Source organism: Cervus elaphus, chromosome 3, assembly GCF_910594005.1.
Source record: "Cervus elaphus chromosome 3, mCerEla1.1, whole genome shotgun sequence".
Taxonomy (NCBI): Eukaryota; Metazoa; Chordata; class Mammalia; order Artiodactyla; family Cervidae; genus Cervus; species Cervus elaphus.
The window spans coordinates 42,625,978-42,647,395 of NC_057817.1; the positions used below are offsets into that span (position 1 = coordinate 42,625,978).

Here is a 21,418-nt window from a genome sequence, read left to right on the forward strand (position 1 = left end):
CCTTAGAACTAGAAAGAGCTGAGTTCTCATTTAACATCTCTGAATCTATGTTTCCCCATAGGCAAGTTAAAAACACCACCACTGCCTAACTCATATGATTGTAACAGGTTTAGAGGCTGCTGCAGAAATCTGGAGTCTAAATTAGAGTAGCGAACAATGAAGATGGAGAAAGAAGGAGAGATTAGAGCAATACTCAGAAGTAAGCATCAACAATACCTGCTAACCAACTAGACTGGGAAGATAAGCAGGAGTCGAGGAGCACACCTACATTTCCACTTGGTTCACATCCATTCAAAGAGCTAGGCAACACAGGAGTGACACAAGGTTTACAGAAGCAGACAGCTCCATTTTGAACACATTGTAATGCCTGTATACCCAAGTTGAAGTGCTCAAAAGACAAACAGAAATACAAGTACAGAGGCGGAAGAAAGATCTGAACTGGAGATAAGGATCTAGGAGTCATTAGCTTATGGATGCAAGGCAGGGGACAAAATGAGATTGCCCCAGTGAGAAGAAAAGTAAGACCTAGAGAAACTCAGAAACACCAACATTTAAGGAAACTGCGGAGGAAGAGAAGCCCACAAAAGGGACTGGACAGGCACTAAGAGGCAGGAAGAAAATCACCAGTAATATGTATCACAGGAGCCTAGAGAAGACAACGACGCAAGGTGAGACGGGATACAGGGAACACTGCAGCACCAATCAGTAAGGGAGACTGCAGAAACCACAGTTAAGGTAGTTTGGAGAAAATAATATGTAGCAGTAAGGAGGAGTAAGTAAGCTGTCTTTAAGCTTTTTGTTTTGCGGTACAATTGACTTAATTTGGACAAAACCACAGACATCTATGAGAATAACATAGATTCTATCAATCCAATAAAGAAGCATTTCCCTTTTAATGCTGAGTTCTTTCTCAGTCACTACCCGTGTTCAGTAGGTTCTGCTTCTGGTTAAGGATTTGGATGAGATGACTTGAGTTTCTTACAACTGAAGTAAATTTCAAAAACTAAACTAAAAAATACTTTGCATTAAAAAGAACACAGGGAAAGATGTAAGAAGAAAGCTTTTAAATACTTAGAAATATAAAGTAATGGTTCTATGGAATTTTAAAAACCATATTCAATTAATCCTAAGCAAAATGCAAAGAAAAGATAAAGGAAGGAAAAGGAGACAGAGATAACCCCAATGAACAGCAAGACAGAAAAACTGTTCATCCTTTTTTGCCCATTTCAAAGTTGTTTACAGTCTTGCCTGACAAAAATCTTGCATGGCTCCCCCTATTCCCCCAAAGTAAAAATTAAAGACTTTTTAACAGCCTGGCCTACAAGGTCCCAAACACTTTAGTACGGTTTTCTGCCCTTCTGACTCCAGTACTGATCACAGGTGCTTTACAACTCTCCCCTCCACTCTGCTCCAGCCACACAGGCTGGCTCCTGGCTGTTTCTGAATACACTAGGTATGCTCCTACCTCAAGGTTTCTGTAATTGTTCTATCTGGAACACTCTTCTGCCAAATACCCACACAGCCTGTTCCCTTACTTGTCTCACATCTTTGCTCACAAACCAATTCTTAGAGAACTCTCCTGAGCACTATGCAGAAAACACTAAGCCTTTACTCCACAACAGCAGCCCTTTCTCCTCTTATACTGCTTTGGTTGGCGGTTTAGTTATTAAGTCGTGTCCAATTCTTGTGACCCCATGGAGCCCACCAGGCCCTTCTGTCCATGGGATTTTCCAGGCAAGAATACTGGAGTGGGTAGTCATTTCCTTCTCCAGGGAATCTTTCCCACCCAGGGATCAAACCAGTGTCTCCTGCATTGCAGGCAGATTCTCAACCAACTGAGCCACCAGGAAAGCCCTAAGTCTTAGGACTTACTCTATTAACAATTTTCATGTATAGCATTCAGAGGTGTTAATTATATTTATCACATGGTACATTACATCCCTAGTACTTATCTATCTTCTAACTGAAAGTTTACACATTTCAGCTACTTGCATTCTTTAAAATAGAGCTTAAAATTATCACTTAGATTTGTGTAAACACTGACAGTCACTTCATGAAAAATGCTGTGAATTTTAGTATATAATGCCACAAAATTTCTCTTAGAAGTAATGCTATCATGTGGTTTAAAAGTGGGCAAGTATACTCACAAGATGCAAATTCTATCAGATGTCTTCCTTTTCATACTACATAAAGACTGCCATCTGGATCGCAGTTTTTATACATTCGATGCCTAAAGAGTCTATCTGGGCAAGTCAATTGCCTAAGAGTCGTTATCCAAGCTGTATCAATTCCTCCAAGCTAGGCCAGTCCTTGAAGTTCCTGAAGTCTTGGGATGGGCCTACTTAAAGGAGAATACTCTAGGACTGAGACTACTGTTTATATTAACCTTCAAAAGTGCCTAATATTAACTAGTACTGTCTTTGAATATCAGTTGAACTACCTGTGATGTGCAATTCCAAAACCAGTATCTTTGGTCTAATTTGATATTTCTATGATTTAGTTACTTGGGAGTTACTTCAGCTAAAAAAGGAATGCAATTACATAAATGGAAAGCACAAATTTGGAAAATCACAGGCTACTGAAATAATGATTAAGCTATTAATAATATATTAATTTCTTCAAAAATTTCCTTTCTTTGCATTAATTCATCCAAAAATCTGTTTAAAAATTCAAAGAATAAAGGGCTCAGCTTTTGTTCCCTTCATCTACAAGTAAGCCAAAAGTAAAGCTAAAAAAGGCATAAATTCCTATTATGATAAGGCTGAAATTTAAGATTGGGTTAGCTACCATGCACATTTTCACTTTAATTAAATTACTAACAAATAACATGTTTATTTGTTAAAACTAAGTATGACTGATAGAAAGGGAAAATATTCAGAATATATTACTTCTCCTTGTTACCAGCCAAGAAATATCTGGATTGGAGGCAACAAATGCTGTTTTCCTAATGTACGGACCCAGTAACACTTGCTGTAGTAATAAAAAAGATAACCAATTAATTATTCAGGTCTCCAAGGCAAAATTGTTCTGAAAATAGAATAAGTTACTTATTTGAAATCAACATCTCTATTTAAACTACTAAAAATAAGATTATATTAAAGAGTTAAGAAAGAACTTCTAGGCAACAAATTACTCATTCAAAGGTGTTGTCAATATTTCTTACAAGAACTTTGGTTGATTTAAAGATTAAAAACTTTTATGATAATAAAGGACTTAGATTATAATAAACACAACTTCCTAACATTTGTGAGTAGGCTTTCAGCTGGCAGCAAATGCAGCGTAATAAATGTTGGGCCTGTTTGCAAGAACCAGTTATGCAATATCCTCAAGCAAATTACTCTTTTACTAGATTTTTTAAAACTTTTGTTACTCCAGGAGTAAAATATATTTAAGAGTGGAATATGAGCAAAAATCTGGTAAAAGTTGTGAAGCACATGCTGTCTGGGTTTAAAATAAAATTTTGAGGGTTCAGTACTTTTTTTAAAATAAACTTTATTTTTAGAACAATTTCAGAAAAAAACTGAGAAGATAATACAGATTTCCCATATACCCCACACGCAGAGCTATCTATTGACATTTTATGTTGATATCATAACTTTGTTATAACTGGTGTTGTTCAGTCCCTCAGTCTTGTCTGACTCTTTGCATCCCCACTAACTGCAGCATGCCGGGCATCCCTGTCCTTCACCATCTCCTGGAGCTTGCTCAAACTCATGTCCATTGAGTCGGTGATGCCATCCAACCATCTTGTCCTCTGTCATCACCTTCTTCTCCTGCCTTCAATCTTTCCCAGCATCAGAGTTTTTTTCTAATGAATCAGTTCTATGCATCAGGTGGCCAAAGTATTGGAGCTTCAGCATCAATCCTTCTGATGAGTATTCAGGATTGATTTCCTTTAGGATTGACTGATTTGATCTCCTTGCAGTCCAAGGGACTCTCAAGAGTCTTCTCCAACACCACAGTTCAAAAGCATCAATTCTTCGGTGCTCAGCCTTCTTTATGGTCCAACTTTCATATCCATACATGACTACTGGAAAAATCCTAGCTTCGCCTAGATGGACCTTTGTCAGCAAAGTAATGTCTCAGCTTTTTAATGTGCTGCCTACGTTTGTCATAGCTTTTCTTCCAAGGAGCAAGCATCTTTTAATTTCATGGCTGCAGTCACCATCTGCAGTGATCTTGGAGCTCAAGAAAATAAAGTCTGCCACTGTTTCCATTGTTTCCTCATGTGTTTGCCACGAAGCGATGGGACCCAATGCCATGATCTTCGCTTTTTGAATGTTGAGTTTTAATCCAACTTTTTCACTCTCCTTTCAGCAAGAGGCTCTTTAGCTCTTCTTCACTTTCTGCCATAAGGGTGGTGTCATCTGTGTATCTGAGGTTACTGATATTTCTCCCGGCAATCTTGATTACAGCTTGTGCTTCATTCAGCCCAGCATTTCACATGATGTACTCTGCATATAAGTTAAATAAGCAGGGTGACAATATACATTCTTGACGTACTCCTTTAACAATCTGGAACCAGTCTGTTGTTCCATGTCAGATTCTGTTGCTTCTTGACCTGCATACAGGTTTCACAAGTGGCAGGCAAAACTTTCCACCATTTATTGCGATCCACACAGTCAAAGGCTTTAGTAAAGTCAATGAAGCAGAAGTAGATGTTCTTCTGCAATTCTCTTGCTTTTCCTATGATCCAATGGATGCTGGCAATTCGATCTCTGGTTCCTCTGCCTTTTCTAAATCCAGCTTGAACATCTGGAAGTTCTTGGTTCACTTTGAAGAAGTACTGTTGAAGCCTAGTTTGGAGAATTTTGCGCATTACTTTGCTACCTTGTGAAATGTCTAAGGATTCTTTGGCATTGCCCTTCTTTGGGGTTGGGATGAAAACTGACCTTTTCTAGTCCTGTGGCCATGGCTGAGTTTTCCGTATCTGCTGGCATACTGGTGCAGCACTTTAACAGCATCATCTTCTAGGATTTGATTCAAATTTCTTGGTTTTAACATAAGTCTTTTTGTGTCAGGATCCTACCCAGGATACCCACATTACATTTAATCATCATATGCCTGTAGGCTCCTCTTGGCTCTACAGCTTCTCAGATTTTCCTTGTTTTTGATAACCCTAATACTCCTGGGGAATACGGGTCAATTACATTGTTGAACTTCCCTCTAATAGAATTTATCTAATGTTCTTCCTTTTTTAAAAAAAAATTCAATTTAACTTAAAAAAAAAAAAAAAACCTGTCCATTTCTCCCACCCTCCACCCACTGCCTCTGGCAACCACTGCACTCTTCTATCTATGAGCTGGGCACAGTAGGTGTGGGTGATTGGTTTCTTTGTTTTTAGATTCCACATATAAGAAGTTCTTTTACTGATAAGTCTTTTACTGACTTATTTTACTTAACATAATGCCCTCAAGTCAATCCATGTTACAAACGTCAAGATTTCTTTCTTTTTATGGCTGAATAATATTCTATTGTATATAAATACCACTTTGTTATCCATTAATCCATAATGGACACTTGCATTATTTCCATATCTTGGCTATTACAAATCATGCTACAATGAACATGGGGAGGTGCACATATCTTTTTGAGCTGGTGCTTTTTATCTTCTTCAGATAAATACCCCAAAGTGGAAATAGCTAGATCACATGGTAGTTCTTGGAGAAGGGCACGGCAACCCACTCCAGTATTCTTGCCTGGAGAATCCCATGGACAGAGGAGCCTGACAAACTACAGTCCACAGGGTTGCAAAGAATCAGACACGACTGAAACAACTTGGCATGCATACATACATGGTTGTTTTAGTTTTAATCTGAGGAACCTCTATACTGTTTACCATAGTGGCTGTAACAATTTACATTCCCACCAACATACACAAGGGTTTCCCCTTCCTCCACATCCTCACCAACATCTATTAATTCTAGTCTTACTGATTAGAGTCATTCTAGCAGGTAGGAGGTGCTATCTCATTGTGGCTTGAATTTGCATTTTCCTGATGATTAATGACATAAAGCATCTTTTCATGTACTTGCTGGCCATCTCTATGTCTTCCTTGTGAAAAATGTCCATTTGGATTTTCTGCCCATTTTTTAACTGGATTGTTTTTTGCTATGGAATTATATGAGTTCTTCATATATTTTAGAATTTGCAAGTATTTTCTCCTACTCAGGAGGTTGCCTTTTTTGTTGTTATTGATGGGTTTCCTTTGCTGAGAAGTTTTTAGTTTGATGTAATCCCACTTATTTTTACTTTTGTTGCTTTTGCTTTCAGGGTCAGATACAAAAAATCATTACCAAGACCTATGTCAATAAGATTCCCAACTAGACAACATATTCTTAGTACTTCCAAATAATTCTAAAGTTAAAAGTACAAAAGAAACAATTATCAGGAACAACTCATTCACTTGGGAAACTATTACCACAGTATACATGACTGAAAGGGATATGTTGGAAAGAACATGTATCTCAAGATAAAATTTTTTATCAACATGAAAGTATAAGCCTATCGAGCAAAATAAACTCATTCCCATTTCATCCACCACAGACCCTTCCCTTTACCCAACACACACACATATATACACAAGGCAAACCTTTTAAACCTAAACTGTAAGCCTCGGGCTCACATGAAAACAAAACTCTTTTAACCACACGCAAGCTCCCGCACTGAGACTTGCAGTTTCTCCACGCTGCCCCCACAGCACTTTGTGAGCATGTGCTCAGGAGGGATGATGCGCAATCACACCGCATTCCTTCCCTCGGCTCACACGTCAAGAACTTGCCCTCTCAGCTGCATTCTCTCCAAACAGCCATGGTCACCTCAGCAACCCTATGCTCCTAATATGGACAGCTGCTCCATTCAAAGTCAGCCCTTCTTGGCAGGGAAAATGCTTGTTCTTCAAATTGGGGGAGAGAGGAGAGGTTTTCCTTTCAATACACATTGCAGGGGTTGATTTAACTTGATCAGCACTTTTGTTCTGCGGCAGCAATTTGTGTTGAGTTTCAACCTACTTTGAGTTTTGCTTTTTTGTTTTTAATCTAAAAGCAAATGGCTAAAAAATAAAATCAAAGCAGCTAAAATGGAATTCTCAGAAAGAGTGAAACACGAAACAAAAAGCTATCCGAAATAACTATTTTATAAAAAGATACAGCTATTCACGTTTTTGAAAGTTAAAATTTACTTAATCTGAGCCACAACATCTGAAGCTTTAATATACAGTAAGAAATCAGTCAGGAAGACCTGTCAAAGCCTATTTTTGAACAACAACATTGCTAAGCTTCAAAGTGCTGTAACTCCAATCTATTTAATAGGCTATGAGTTGATCTGTTTCCCTTTATCCCACCACCTACATGTGAAATCTTTCTACAGGCTCAAATGTAAACCAGATATTGAACCAAATGACTAGTATAAACCCAGGACCCTCTAGACCTGGAATGACCTAGCACAGCACTGGATTACTCAAAACCAACCTTGATCTGTGTATGTACCGCTAAAGCCGGGCCTGAACCAAAGTAACTCTCTCAGATTAAAGATACAGGTTTATGATACAGTTTATCTGATTTGCATACTAAAAACAAATTATTGGGGGAGGGGAGGGGCTACCATATTCTGAAATCAAAGTGCTTATTCTATACCCATAAAAGGAATCTAATTCCCACTGGTCAAAATTAAACACTTTATTTTTGAGTACAGAAAACAGGCATGTTCCAACTAAAAAAAATTCACAGTATTTGTGTATTTGTTTTAAGTTGGAAAACTGCTGAAATAATTTTAATATGGGCAAAATCCATATTAATTTATTAAGTACTGTTATAGTGAATGTTAAGTTCAAAGAATACCATCTACATCATTTACTGGTTATATTTTTGCGTGTATACGTGTGTTTCTTAAACTTCTCAGGCTATGCAGTTCCTTTGCTTAGAAACATTTCTTCCACATTAAAACAATCTTTGTAATTACATCTTTTAAACAGAGCAAAATATCCATTGACAGGGTGACAATGTAGATTAGTAAAAAGAAACTAAAGCTGATTTTACTACTGGTTTCCTTATTTGTAAAATGATAATACTATTTGTCCTACTGATGGCATGCATTAACATAACAATGTAAAAATAAGGAAATTATTATGCCATACCAAAAACTCCAAAATTTAAGAGACCAGACAAAGGGACTATATTACGTGAGGTCTAATTCCCTGAATTTCTATTTTTAAAAAGAGTCAAGGGAGCATTCAACAATGAATGGAATACCAAATCAGTATCAATTTCAAGAGGTTCCAGTTTTCCAACCAAAGATTTTACAAATATTTAAGTGCTGACATACAAATAACTACTACTTTCAAAAAGCCTCAACACTGGCTTTTAGCAGATGTGAATTCCCTGACCCTTTTTCATTCCACTACTGAATCAATTCCACATTTCCTCCTGGCCCCTAAGATCCTTCTCCCACAAAAAAAAACACTGCTCCCAAATACCTTGTTATCTTTTTCCATCTGATAGAAGCCCCTCTCTGATCTGCTCAGTGCTGTCATTATCCTCCTTAATGTCAGGGTCCATCTTATCCTCTCCTAGGAGTTTCTCCCTCTCCCCTCTTCATGACTACAAGGCGTATCTCCACCACAAACTGGGAGATTCCAAAGTTTCCACTTATAGCATCTAGTTAGGGGATCCAACAGAAGTTACTTCTGCTGACACTGTGCTTACCACAGATGAAAATGTCTCTCAAATTTAGAATCTTGCATTTGTACTGTTCTTACTCTGTGTTAAGATTCAGTGATGAGGATTCAAAGAACATTATTCTGCTTCAATGAAGTAATAGAAAAAAGATCAATGTTCATATATAATTTAATGCAGAAATTAACAAGCAATAAATAATGAAAGATTCTCTAATATTATTGGTATTATCTTTCAACTATTGGGCTTTTGCCAGCTAATACTGAGACCTAAGCATTTTAACATACTGTTTCTAGGGGGAAAAAATGTATATTTCCCTTAGGCCCTACAATTCTTTTCTTTGAAAATTCTAACAGACTCCTAGATAGACACTCTTCTAAATAGATGTTTATATTTCCTGTAATCTTCCACAGGATCCTAACTTCTGTTCTAATTCTTAACTTCAATTCTAATATACATAAATAAGCATAAATTAATGTTTACTAAAATGAAATGTAAATACTCATTTTATGTGCCTTATACGTTTAAGAAATTTGGCTTCATTTTAACAAACAACCTGGAATACAATACCAGTTGGACAAAACAAATTAGATGACCACTCAGCTAGATGGCCAGACCTTAGAAAAAAAAATAAGAAAGAGGAAAGTAGAGGGGACTATAAGAATCAGATTAAGACCTAATGTATAATTAAAATATAAGCATATAAAATAAAAAAACCTTTAGTAAGGTAAAAACAAAAGGATACACAACAAATACATTTAAAGGTCACTTATATAGGGACTAGTTAGAAAATGGAAGAACAATCCTTTAATCAACGAATGATAAATGGTATGACACAAACTGAGAAATATCGCTAACTCACTATTCCTAAACATGGGGTTAAAAACTAGCACTTTAGTATTGAATGAGATAATCATGTGACTGCTTAGATACATGGCCTCTCTCCCATCTATGGAATTATTACAACTTTATTTAAATCCATGGTTGTCTGTGGGTCCTTTTTATCACCCTGACACTTCAGGACATGTTCCCATTTCAGTATAGTAGTATTTTGTAAGGATTACTTTTTCTTCAACTCAGCTTGACACTTTTCTTTTTAAATGGCACTCCACAAAAACGTACAATAGCTAGCATAAAAAAGGTGCAAATTTTTGTGCATTTTAAACTCTGTATGCACCTAAATTATGTCGTGCCTCATAAGCAGCAACATATGTTTTGAGGAACAGTTCTGGACTAGTCCACGTGAAATCCTCTGCATCTCTTCCTCCTCTGTCTTCAGTGGAGAGCAGAAGCTAAACCTGAGTTACAGGACTAGGGCAGGGTTAAGGGGGATCCCCCAGGCTTGGCAACAGTGGAGGCTGGAGGTCTCACCACTTCTCAGCCTAAAGGGTGAAGGGAAGTGTCATTACCAGGACCCAGCAGCGGAGTGGCAGAAGAGGGCCTCTCGACGGAGGCAACAAACTGGTACTTCAGACAAAGCCACCTTCTTTCATAATAAGCAAAAGTTGCCCCAAAGTTTAAATACCTTCTAAAATTCTGATAGGATATATATAACATAAAACTTATCACTTTTAAATGTAGGGTTAGCAATAATTTAACTTGTCATGTCCTTTTAAAACCTTTAACTGTGTAGCAGAGTGATACTATATAAATGTGAATAATCTTTTTTAGATTATTTTTACTCAAAAAATTATGAAAACATCTGGTTATGTACAAAAATATAGATTTACTGAATACATATAGGAGAACCCTATGGACACAGACAACATATATATAGACAAGATATACATCATCATTGTATCATACTTTTTACTGATGTCTGACATTTAAATTTTATTTGCCAAAAGAACAGTGTCAAAGATGTAACAGATCAGTTCACTAAGATTAAATTTCTTGAAATTTCCGTTTTAACTTTTTAAGCATTGTGGTCCAGGAAAAGAAGGATCTGGATCTCTCCTGAAGTACTGCCTTTCAGTAATGCCCTGGAAGATCAGACAGTGCTATTCAAAGGTTCAAGGATCCCCTCCCTTAACCCCCTATAAGTAGAAGAAAAAAGTAAGGGAAAAGAGTTTCACAAGAAACTTGGGAATGAAAGCATGGTAATTCGCTCTCCCTTCCTCCTTATCAGCTAATGGGTCCCCGTTATTTTCAGTTGTCAGGCTAAACACTCACTTGATTAACTAAATCTGTGGCAGATACAAAAATAGGTAGAAAAGATGTGTGTTGAGTATTCGTGTTCCCCTCAGGACAGAGGATACTGAAAAAGGAGAAAAAATGAGAAAGTTATTTGAGTCCGACAGATTGAATTAATCTGTAGTGATCACTACTACCTATGCCAAAAGTTCCTGAGAAAACTTAACCAAAGTAAGTTCTTAATGCTGCCAGGCGATTGATTTTAAGTTATCTGGTAGAGGGTAAGCACACTGATAATGAAATTTTACTATCTATTCACTTGAACATTTCATCCTTTATAAATCTAAAGAGAATAATAATGTACATCAATGATGATTTAAACTCCATTGTAAAGGTGATCATTCAGGATTTTTTTTTTTAAATACTAGATGTTGTTCAATCTTTTACTACTTACCTGGTAGGAAGCATTCCACTTCTTAAATAAAGGAGTTATACATTTTCCATAGATAGAAGTGTAGCTAAATAATCTTTAACTTACAACCCCTAAGAGAGTTCCTATGAACACACTTCATAGTGAGGTCATTTAGATAGCACTATCCACTGAGGTAAAAAGTAAATGGGCCCCAATGAAAAAAAGAACTTTTTCCTCAAAATGGCCAAACCTATTCCTAAAGATGCTAGGAATGAGCCCTGACTATGATAAGAGTTTCAAGGTGACTATTTTAATCAGATCCTTTTAATCCTAACTTTAAATAAGATGACCAGTGTCCTGCTAGCAAATTCTGAGGTAGAAAGGAATAGCTAATAAATGTGTGAGAATCTTGTAATAATTAAGAAAAGACATGAGATAAGCATGGGAAAAGGATAAAAAAAAAAAATCCAGAGCAATAAGCCTACATTTATTTTTTTATTAACAATGTCTTACCTTGTGGAATTCTCTTCTGAGAAAAACAGATACAATTTTGTCCCTAAAAAAATTTCAGGGAGAAAAGTTTAAGTGTTAGTTTCAACTAGAAAGTCTTCTGAAAGTGAAGTTACAAAATGCTGGCATAGTACATTTGGATTATTACAACATTTGGTATTAAATAGCTTAAGAGACATTAAGTCTCAAATAATAAAAGCATTTATTATCTTCATTAAAGCATTTATTATAAAACTGATTATTGTATTATAAAAATATTTATGATTCTACTGACAAATCATTTTTGCTAAGTACATAATAGCGTACATAATAACAGGTGGCATGTTTTCATATTCCAAGACATCAGTACTTAATCAAATTTTACTCTTGCCAAGATTTGATATTCTGAAGTGTACTTTTTTTAGCTATAACATATATGTCATAAAATATATCTCTTTAATATGTAACATTCACAGGTTTTTACTGTAATCACAAAATTATGCAACCATCATCACCACCTAATTCTAGAACATTTTCATCACTCCAATAAGAAACTCTGTACTGAAGGGTATTTTTATTCCCAGGAAGAAACATCTTAACAAATTTAATTTTAAAATATATACAAAAAGCATATTCTTTACAACACTATGATCATAAGTTGTTGTTTTTTTAATGTGCAGAACAAAGGTCAGAAGGGAAACACATATCTAAAAATTCTAAGAGTGGCTGTATTTGGACAGCAGTATTACAGTGACTCTTTTTCTTCTATTTCCTCAAAACTAAAATTTTATATTACCTTTAGAGCTCTTAAAAAGGTACAGCTAAGACATACATTTTCCAGAGCTATATGCTAGAATCTGTACTGCAATCCAAAAGAAAAACAAAAACACAAGTCGACACTTTTTTTAAAGTCAACTATATTTTTTATTAAATGTTCTTCAAAGTAGACAAAGTAAGTATAAAGCTAAAAAAGAATTTTAAATTTATACACTTACTAATCTGGTTGAAAAGCCACAGCTGCATCTTACTTTATGACAAATTGACTGTTGCATCACTTTTGCATCTGGGCATCTACTTCTTAATGGTCATTTCTGAAATAAAGATGTAGTAATTAAGAACATATTATAACAAAAATATAAAATCTTTAAGGACAATTACCTAAATATTAGTGACTAGAGGGAACTGTCAAAAGAGTTCTTAACCAAGCTTCTAAAAAAACATTAACAGGATTGAGGATGAGGTGGGAGGGCCCCAGAATTAAAGTTATGTACACATACTGAATATAAAAATCAACAATGTCTTCAGTTCTCAATCCCTTTCACCCATCAATTTTGCAATTCCTAAAGATGCCACTTACTGACGGGAAAACAAGAAAAGGAGGAGGTGGAAAAGGAATCCCGAAGATGCACATTTGGCTTTTGGGCCTTTTTTTTTTTGGCCTCATCTTGCAGCTTAAGGGATCTTAGTTCCCTGACCAGGTATGGAACTCAGGCCCATGGCAGTGAAAGTGCCGAATCCTAATCACTGGATAGCCAGGGAATTCCTAAAATTGAATGTTTGAAAACAATAAAATAATTGCTTATTTATTAAGCTTGTCTATTTCCCCCTCACATCTATAGAAACCTAAGCTCCAGAGCAGATTATTTTCTCTTATTTACTGCTATCTCTCGAGCATCTAACGCAATGACTGCCATGCCCTAAGTGCTCAGTAAACAGTCACTGAAAGAATAAATAAAATTATAAATGATTTAATGTTAATTAATGAAATATTTAACCTGATAGTATGTCAAAGAAGCAACGTTTCAAAACATCATTTCTTCCAAACATACGCCATTAATGTTAGTGCTGACTACTAATACATCATTAGTATTGTTTCTTTTCTCCAACAAACAAAGTCCATAACTAAAAGACAACCAAGACATGGTCCCCAAGCTTCAAGGAACAAAATAAAGCCATATATTTTGTGATTTTATTACTGCAACCTCTGGGTAAGACTCCTAGAAGAGAATTGCTGGATGTGAGATTTTCCCAAATGTTGCCAAATGGCGTGGACGAGGGCCTTCTTCTTTTTAAAACATGTATGCTCTCTGTTGTAGGACTTCCCCGGTAGCACTAGTGGTAAAGAACATGCCTGTCAAAGCAGGAGATGTAAGAGATGTGGCTTTGACCCCTGGGTCTGGAAGGTCCCCTGGAGAAGGAAATGGCAACCCCAGTATTATTGCCTGGAGAATCCCATGGACGGAGGAGCCTGGTGGGCTATATTCCATGGGGTTGCAAAGTGTCAGACACCACTGAAGCGACTTAATATACACGTTCTCTGATGTGGAGACAGCTAGGAATATAAAGAAAAATCTTTATAAAAGATTTTTATAAATCAGTAAGGAGTGAAAACCTGACTCATCTCTAGAAAAACCTTCAAGGAACCCAGTATTACCCACTACTTCCCATCCTGTAGCTGAATTAGTATTCCACACAATGCTGCTCTTTCAGTAAAAAAGTGAGGAGAAATACAAATATTACTATAGAATTGCTTTTCTTCCTTTCAAAAAGCAGTGGAAGGATAAACCAAAATCCTTTTTAAATGGTTATCTATAGAGAAAGAGAAAGCAGGTTGTAGAAGACAGGGATGGAAGTTATTCTTCTCAGAATATATCTCACAGTTTTTACTCTGAAGACATGTTTTAAAGTCAAACGAACATCAAATGATAATGACATTTTGAACATCAAAATTATAATGACTACCACTGACTGCAACATTAAATGTATTTTTAAAAATCTATCATCTTTCACAGTTATTAGGGCAAGAAGTAATTATCCTGAAAACTAATAATGGAAAAGAATCAAGTATTTATCCTGCCATTCTTACATGAAAGGTATCCCCAGAGTAACCAGGTCGTCAATAAGTAAAAGCAATGTTTTATAGGACTCCAAATAATGAATGTAGAAAGAATGACAGAATTATAAAATACCCATTTTATAATCATTAATGAAAAAATAAACCTAATATTTACCCTGGGAGTTTCAATTTCAAAAAATATCCATAATATTACCACTTCCACCACCTCCACTCTTACAATGGTCCAAACCACCTTAGTTCTCATCTGCATTAATAGTTCTCCACCTAATCTCCTAGCTGCTTCCCTTGCTCACCTCAACAAGATAGTCAGATTAGTTCTTTTCAAAAGAAAATCAGATCATGTCAGTCTTCTGCTCAAATCCTCTAACTGAGTCCCTCTCACGAGTCTAAGAAGCTTCCCTGGTGGTTCAGATGGTAAAGAATCTGCCTGCAATGCAAGAGACCTGGGTTCAATCCCTGGGTCAGGAAGATCCCCTGGAGAAGGGAATGGCAACCCATTCCAGTATTCTTGCCTGGAGAACTCCACGGACAGAGGAGCCCGGTGAGCTATGGGGTCGCAAAGAGTCAGACACAACTGAGTGACTTTCACTCACTTCACACCAATCTAAAAGCCAAAATCCTTACAAAGACCATAAGGACTATGAACTGATACTTCCCTTCCCTATCTCCCTAACCTCACCTCCTACTACTCTCCCTCTCGTTCACTCCATTCTAGCCACGCTGGCCTCTTTTCTGAAACTCATCAAGCACGTTCTCACTTCAGTGCTCAGGTCTTGTACTAATTAACTCCTCCTTTACTTCCTTAAGACTTGGTTTTTAAGTCATCTCATTAAAGAGATATACCCTGGTACCCTGCTGCTGCTGCTAAGTCGCTTCAGTCGTGTCTGACTCTGTGTGACCCCATAGATGGCAGCCCACCAGGTTCCTCTGTCCCTGGGATTCTCAAGGCAGGAATACTGTAGTGAGTTGCCATTTCCTTCTCCAACGCATGCATGAACGCTAAGTCACTTCAGTTGTGTCTGACTCTGTGCGATCCCATGGACAGCAGTCCACCAGACTCCTCTGTCCACAGGATTCTCCAGGCAAGAATACTGGAGTGGGTTGCCATTTCCTTCTCCACCTGGTACCCTAGGCAAACCCGAAATATCTGTCTTGGATTTCATTATGTGGTAGAGAATATGTAAGAAGTCAGTCATAAATTTTAAAGATGATAATCACTGAATCAATGAAAAAGCTGGCTTAAAACTCAACATTCAATAAACTAAGATCATGGCATCTGGTCCCATCACTTCATGGCAGTGAAGCAATGACAGATTTTATCTTCTTGGGCTCCAAAACCACTGCATACAGTGACTGCAGCCAAGAAATTGAAAGATGCTTGCTCCTTGGAAGGAAAGCCATGACAAACCTAGACAGTGTATTAAAAAGCAGAGCTGTCACTCTGGCGACAAAGGTCCATATAGACAAAGCTATGGTTTTTCCAGTAGTCATGTACAGATGTGCGAGTTTGACCATAAAGAAGGCTGAGCATCGAAGAATTAATGCTTTTGAATTGTGGTACTGGAGAAGACTCTTGAGAGTCCCTTGGACAGCAAGGAAATTAAAGCAGTCAATCCTAAAGGAAATCAACCTTGAATATTCACTGCCAGGACTGATGCTGAAGGTCCAAAACTCTGGCCACCTGATGCAAAGAGCTGACTCACTGGAAAAGACCCTGATGCTGGGAAAGAATGTAGGCCAAAGGAGAAGAGGGTGGCAGAGGAGTGGATGGGCAGATAGCATCACCGACCCAATGGACATGAATTTGAGCAAACTTCAGGAGACAGTGAAGGACAAAGAAGCCTGGCGTGCTGCAGTCCATGGGGTTGCAAAGAGTCGAACACGACTGGGCAACTGAACAAGAACAATCATTGAAACACAAATGTAATCAATTTTCCTATCTTTGTGTCTAAACATCTATGGGCTTCCCTGGTGGCTCAGATGGTAAAACATTTGCCTGCAATGCGGGAGACCTGGGTTCAATCCCTGGGTCAGGAAGATCCCCTGGAGAAGGAAAAGGCAACCCACTCCAGTACTCTTGCCTGGAAAATTCCATGGACGGAGGAGCCTGCTAGGCTACAGTACATGGGGTTGCAAAGAGTCAGACACAACTGAGCGATTTCACTTCTTTCTTTTCTTTAAAGATCTATGAAGCTATACTGTCCCTTTTAAAAGATTCTTATGTTAACAACTTCAAAGAATTAATGAAAATACAGCTACCATAATGTGGGTGGCTTTTTTTTTTTTCAGGTTTGATTTTGTTTTTAAATCATCTGTATCATAACCCTAGAAAGAAGTGGTGAAAAATTTGAAGTATATGAGTCCCATTAAAAAGCAGCTACCAAAATAAATGGCATTCCCTTTCCTCCTACTCCTGTAGGGATTTGTTGGAGAATACATTATAAAATTCCAAGTAAACTCAGGAAAAGTTTGACTCTTTCAAATTTATCTGTTACCTTTAGGCACCATGATCACAAGAAAGAATCAAAGGAACTCAATAACTCCAACATGACTAGACTAGCTATGACATGGTAGGGATGTTTGAACTTAATAATTTTTTAAAAATAAACAAACTCCCTGTGGGCTAAGGCCTACTCTGCCTTTTAAACATCCTGTGTGTGGCTGGCAAGCTTCAGGGTCCTAAGAGAGATAGCCAGGGGACAGAGAAAACAAGTATGACTCAGTGATCATATTTTAACAGTCTCTGAAGACCAAAACAAAAGATACCAGTTCTGGCAAGAGTTCTCTAGAATTGCCCCAAAACTGACTTATCCACATACCTTTCATCTGAACAATCTATTTTCACTTAGTTTAAGGCTCACAAAGCATTTGCTATGTGCCTATCAGACCTCATATACAAAAATAAACCAAAAGTATAATGAAAACAGTCAGCTGGAGTTCTAAGAGCTGGGTGATGAATCTAAAGTTAAAATCCGCTTTGTCTGGAGAGGGAGGTGAAGAGAAGTCTTGAGGACTGCTGTGCAGCAATGCCCCCACTCACTGGAAATCAGACTTCAACCACTTACAAAAAGGCTAGTGATATTAAAGGAACCTTTACTGAGCAACTTCTCTGTGCCAGATATTTATATTAGCTTGCTTAATTCTCAGAACTTCCCTGCGGGAAAGGGATTAACAAAACAGAGTGGTTAAATAACCTGTCCAAACCAGAAAGAAACAGCTTCAGAATGCAAAATCTCAGTCTCCCTTTTTCACTGTTATAATCTGCACTAAACTAGAATAAAATGATTAGTCACAAATACCACATTTGCCCCATAGGAGTAACATGTAACTCCAGGCTGCTCATTTGAGAAATCTGTTCTATTCTTCCAAAGTTGCTTTAAATAAGAACGCAAAAGAGGAAGGTCCACTGTTATACATTAATAAGAAACATGTAGCATTAGGGATGAACCAGAAGAATATGCTACATTTAGCTCTAAGAGAACTGAGTAAGAACACAGCTCACTAATTAGTATTCATTCATAATGATTCACCTGAATCACCCTACATATCTGACAGCTATTCCATATTCCCTGAGAAGTCAGGGGGAAAATGTTAAGATTTAATAGAGCAGGTAACACAGATATTGATCAAAATAGTTTCTGTACTTTTCTGGATGTTTAAAATACTTCTGTCTCTTTCTCTCTTAATATATAGATATATACATACACATACATTCATTAAAAGTTTTTCATTAACTTCTTAAAATTTACAACCAGATTATTCGTTATGATTCCTAATTTTCCTTTTCTGGAAAATTCTCTCATGTGGAACACCTTCCTGACACTATAACACATACTAACTTCAGTTCTGTTTATTGTTGTTGCTATTTACCCAGAAGCAATTTTATTTTTAATTGGAGGGTAACTGTTTTTCAAGACTTCAGTTCTTTATACTCAACAGAATCTGATTTTTAACATGTCATTATACCTTTTTCTAAATTGTACATTTGTTACCAGATGTACGCATTGCCTATCAAACAATGAAAGCATCACACCTACTATAAAATAAAAATCAAGGTGATTACTTAACTATCAAGACACATTACCCAGGAAATGTCCTCAGTTACTTGGAGAACATGAAGATTCCTTGGAACAAATTATCCCTATGGACTAAAACAAACGCCATTTAAATAGCTTACTGCCTTACACAGAACAGAGACTCAACAGATTCATGATTTACAATTACCAAAGGCCTAATACCTCGATTGTGTCTTCTAATACTTGATTGTGTCCTGGCAATTGTCAGCATAAATTAACACTTAAAAAAAGAAACCTCCCTCACAATCTCAAATCATTGCACTGATGGTTAAGAATGATGAAGGAAAGAGGAGGGAAGAGGAGGACACACCCTTCCAGGGCACTAGTTGTAAATAATACAACTTTCGCCTACAGTGTCTGCTGTTTTGCTTTGCATTTTAACAAAATGGCAGTGCGCTGCATATGGAGTACGTATTGCTTCGTGAAGCTTATCACACACACCTCCTCTCCCTACAGTTGGTGTGCCTGCCTCTCCCCTTCCCTCCCTTCCTCTGGCACACAATATGAATAGCTGTTACTTTTTAAAACTTTTTAAAAGTCTCTCTTGAAGTTGTTACAAAATTGCTCCTGTTTTCTGTTTTGTTTTTTCAGCCCAGAGGCATGTGGGAGCAAACCCGTACCCCCTACCTTGGAAGGCACTGTCTTAACCACTGGACCGCCAAGGAATTCCATTAAAACTTTTGTTTTATATACAAACATGCTACACACATTCTGGCCATGATAATAAAATATATTTCTTAGTTAAAAAAAATTAAAAAGACATCTTAACATGTGAGTCTATGTAGAACATTAAGTAAGTATCTCATGAGTTAGTTTTCTTCTATGTCTTCAACATTATACATAATGAAGAGATATATACAAATTAAATTTCACAGAGCTTGTGGCTTTACTGTTTTTCATGAGTTTTTAATATAACACAAAAAAATACTCACTATGGAGAGTAGTTTGGTATGAAGGCAGATTTACTTTGACTCTATTCCAGGGGATTGAGTTTTTTGAATACCAAGAGTATTTGATAGTCTCTTCTTGAAGATGCTGTAACATGCATGTGCTCCCACAAACTGTTACCCAACTGCATTAACTTTCTCAAAAACGGCAACAGTTTTTATAAAGCTCACTTTGGCCCTTGTATTTTCTAGGGGATAATCAGTAATTCAAAAATAGAAGTCAACCTAGAAGAGTTATACTTTTTTTCTAAATTCCTTCTTTATCTGCTAGGAGGAAACTACTATTTCCATTCTTTAGTAGTTCTGGTAGACTCTAAATATTTTCAACAATGTAATAGACACAAATTTTCCCCACAATCAAACTCTTCATTTCTCATGGTGGGCACTTCACAAAGGAAAATGAAAGAAAGAATGACCAACACCTTCAATCAGTTTTCAACAAAATGAAAAGCAGAATTCATGTTTCACGATAGAACCATCAGTAAATCTATAACCCAAGGGACTCAAATAAGCTATACCTGTTCTCTCTGAACTACAGCTATGAAATATTGTTTCTCCTAAAATCCACAAAACTTTCACTTACAGCCATCTGATAATTCAAAGGAATTCAGTGACCCTCTATAACTTTGTCCTTCTTCACTATATTAATACATAAAGAATTTCCTTAAAATTCTATATTTAAATGGTATGTAGGGGGAAAAAATGGTAAGGAGGGAGAGAAAGACAAGCCTCATAAATTGGCCATATTAGAAATAACAGAACAGATTTTGAGACTGGGGGGGCAAGGACAGAAACCTGTGAAATCATTTTATATTTTATAGGTAAAGAAAATGAAGCAGCAAATAAGCAAGGAAAGATGTGAAGTTCATATTATAAACAGTATTTTACCCTAGAATTACCAATTCCAACAAATCTTTAGCTTAATACATACATAGCATATATATATATATATATGATCATATATATATATATATAAAATCAGAACAGATCAGGATGGTGAAGAGTTTAAATGAGTGCATGTGTTCTGAATACAGTACACAAGTTAAGGGAGTCAGAGATGGCCTGTGTATCCTTTAGGGATGACAGAATTCCAGTACGTAACCTGATCCCCTGGTACAGTTCTTAGGACAGTCTATGCCAGATGGATCACTGCTCTGGCCCAGTATTGCATTTTTTACTTAGGTGACTAGTTAAATACACCATTAGCTAATGTTTATAAAGATAAGAAAGTGTGTATATGCCAACATCCTGTTTTCAACTTGGTAGTTTCATAAAAGGACTACTGCCCATTTGAGGATTGCTGGTCCACTAAACCTGTTCATGACAGAAGAATAAATCTCAAAGTAAAGGAGTGGAACAGCAGCAGACTATATATATATATACATATATATATATATATATAAAACATCAACTGCATTTAGACAAAAACCCATTGTATACAGCCTGCACTGAACCAAAAATTAAAAAAAAAAAATCATAAAGAAATGAGTTCTCAAATTTAGATTTATATTCTAGGAAAGATTAGATTAGAATAAGGACAAAAGGCATAGTATATTCAATATTACAAATGTAATACTTAAAGAGAACAAAAGTCACTTTTAATTTCATGGACATTTACCTTACATTAAGTATTTCTCTAGTACCAACTCATATTTAGACTTCTACAAGAGTATGTGTGTGAAAGGGCACTTGGTCTACTCAATTTCACAAAAATTACAGCCTCCCATTTAGTCCCAAAGGTACAAGTGAACAAAATAACATTATTATAAAGTGCTGTTTTAGTAGCATAGAAAAGTCTGTAGAACAGACAGACTCATACTAGAGGAATAATT

The 21,418-nt window shown here is 36.6% G+C and overlaps 1 protein-coding gene across 4 annotated transcripts in view; it reads right to left on the minus strand.

Moving 5' to 3' along the window:
* Positions 1–21,418, minus strand: part of FRS2 (fibroblast growth factor receptor substrate 2) — a 101,582-nt gene that overhangs the window by 35,196 nt on the left and 44,968 nt on the right. For 3 of the 4 annotated variants that reach the window (XM_043887441.1, XM_043887437.1, XM_043887443.1), the window contains exons 2-3: positions 12,702–12,797; positions 11,731–11,773 (exon numbers count right to left, since the gene is read on the minus strand). The exons of the other annotated variant lie outside the window; for it this stretch is intronic. The gene's annotated coding sequence lies outside the window, so the exon portion shown is untranslated. The remainder of the gene's footprint in view (positions 1–11,730; positions 11,774–12,701; positions 12,798–21,418) is intronic. 4 annotated transcript variants of the gene reach the window in all.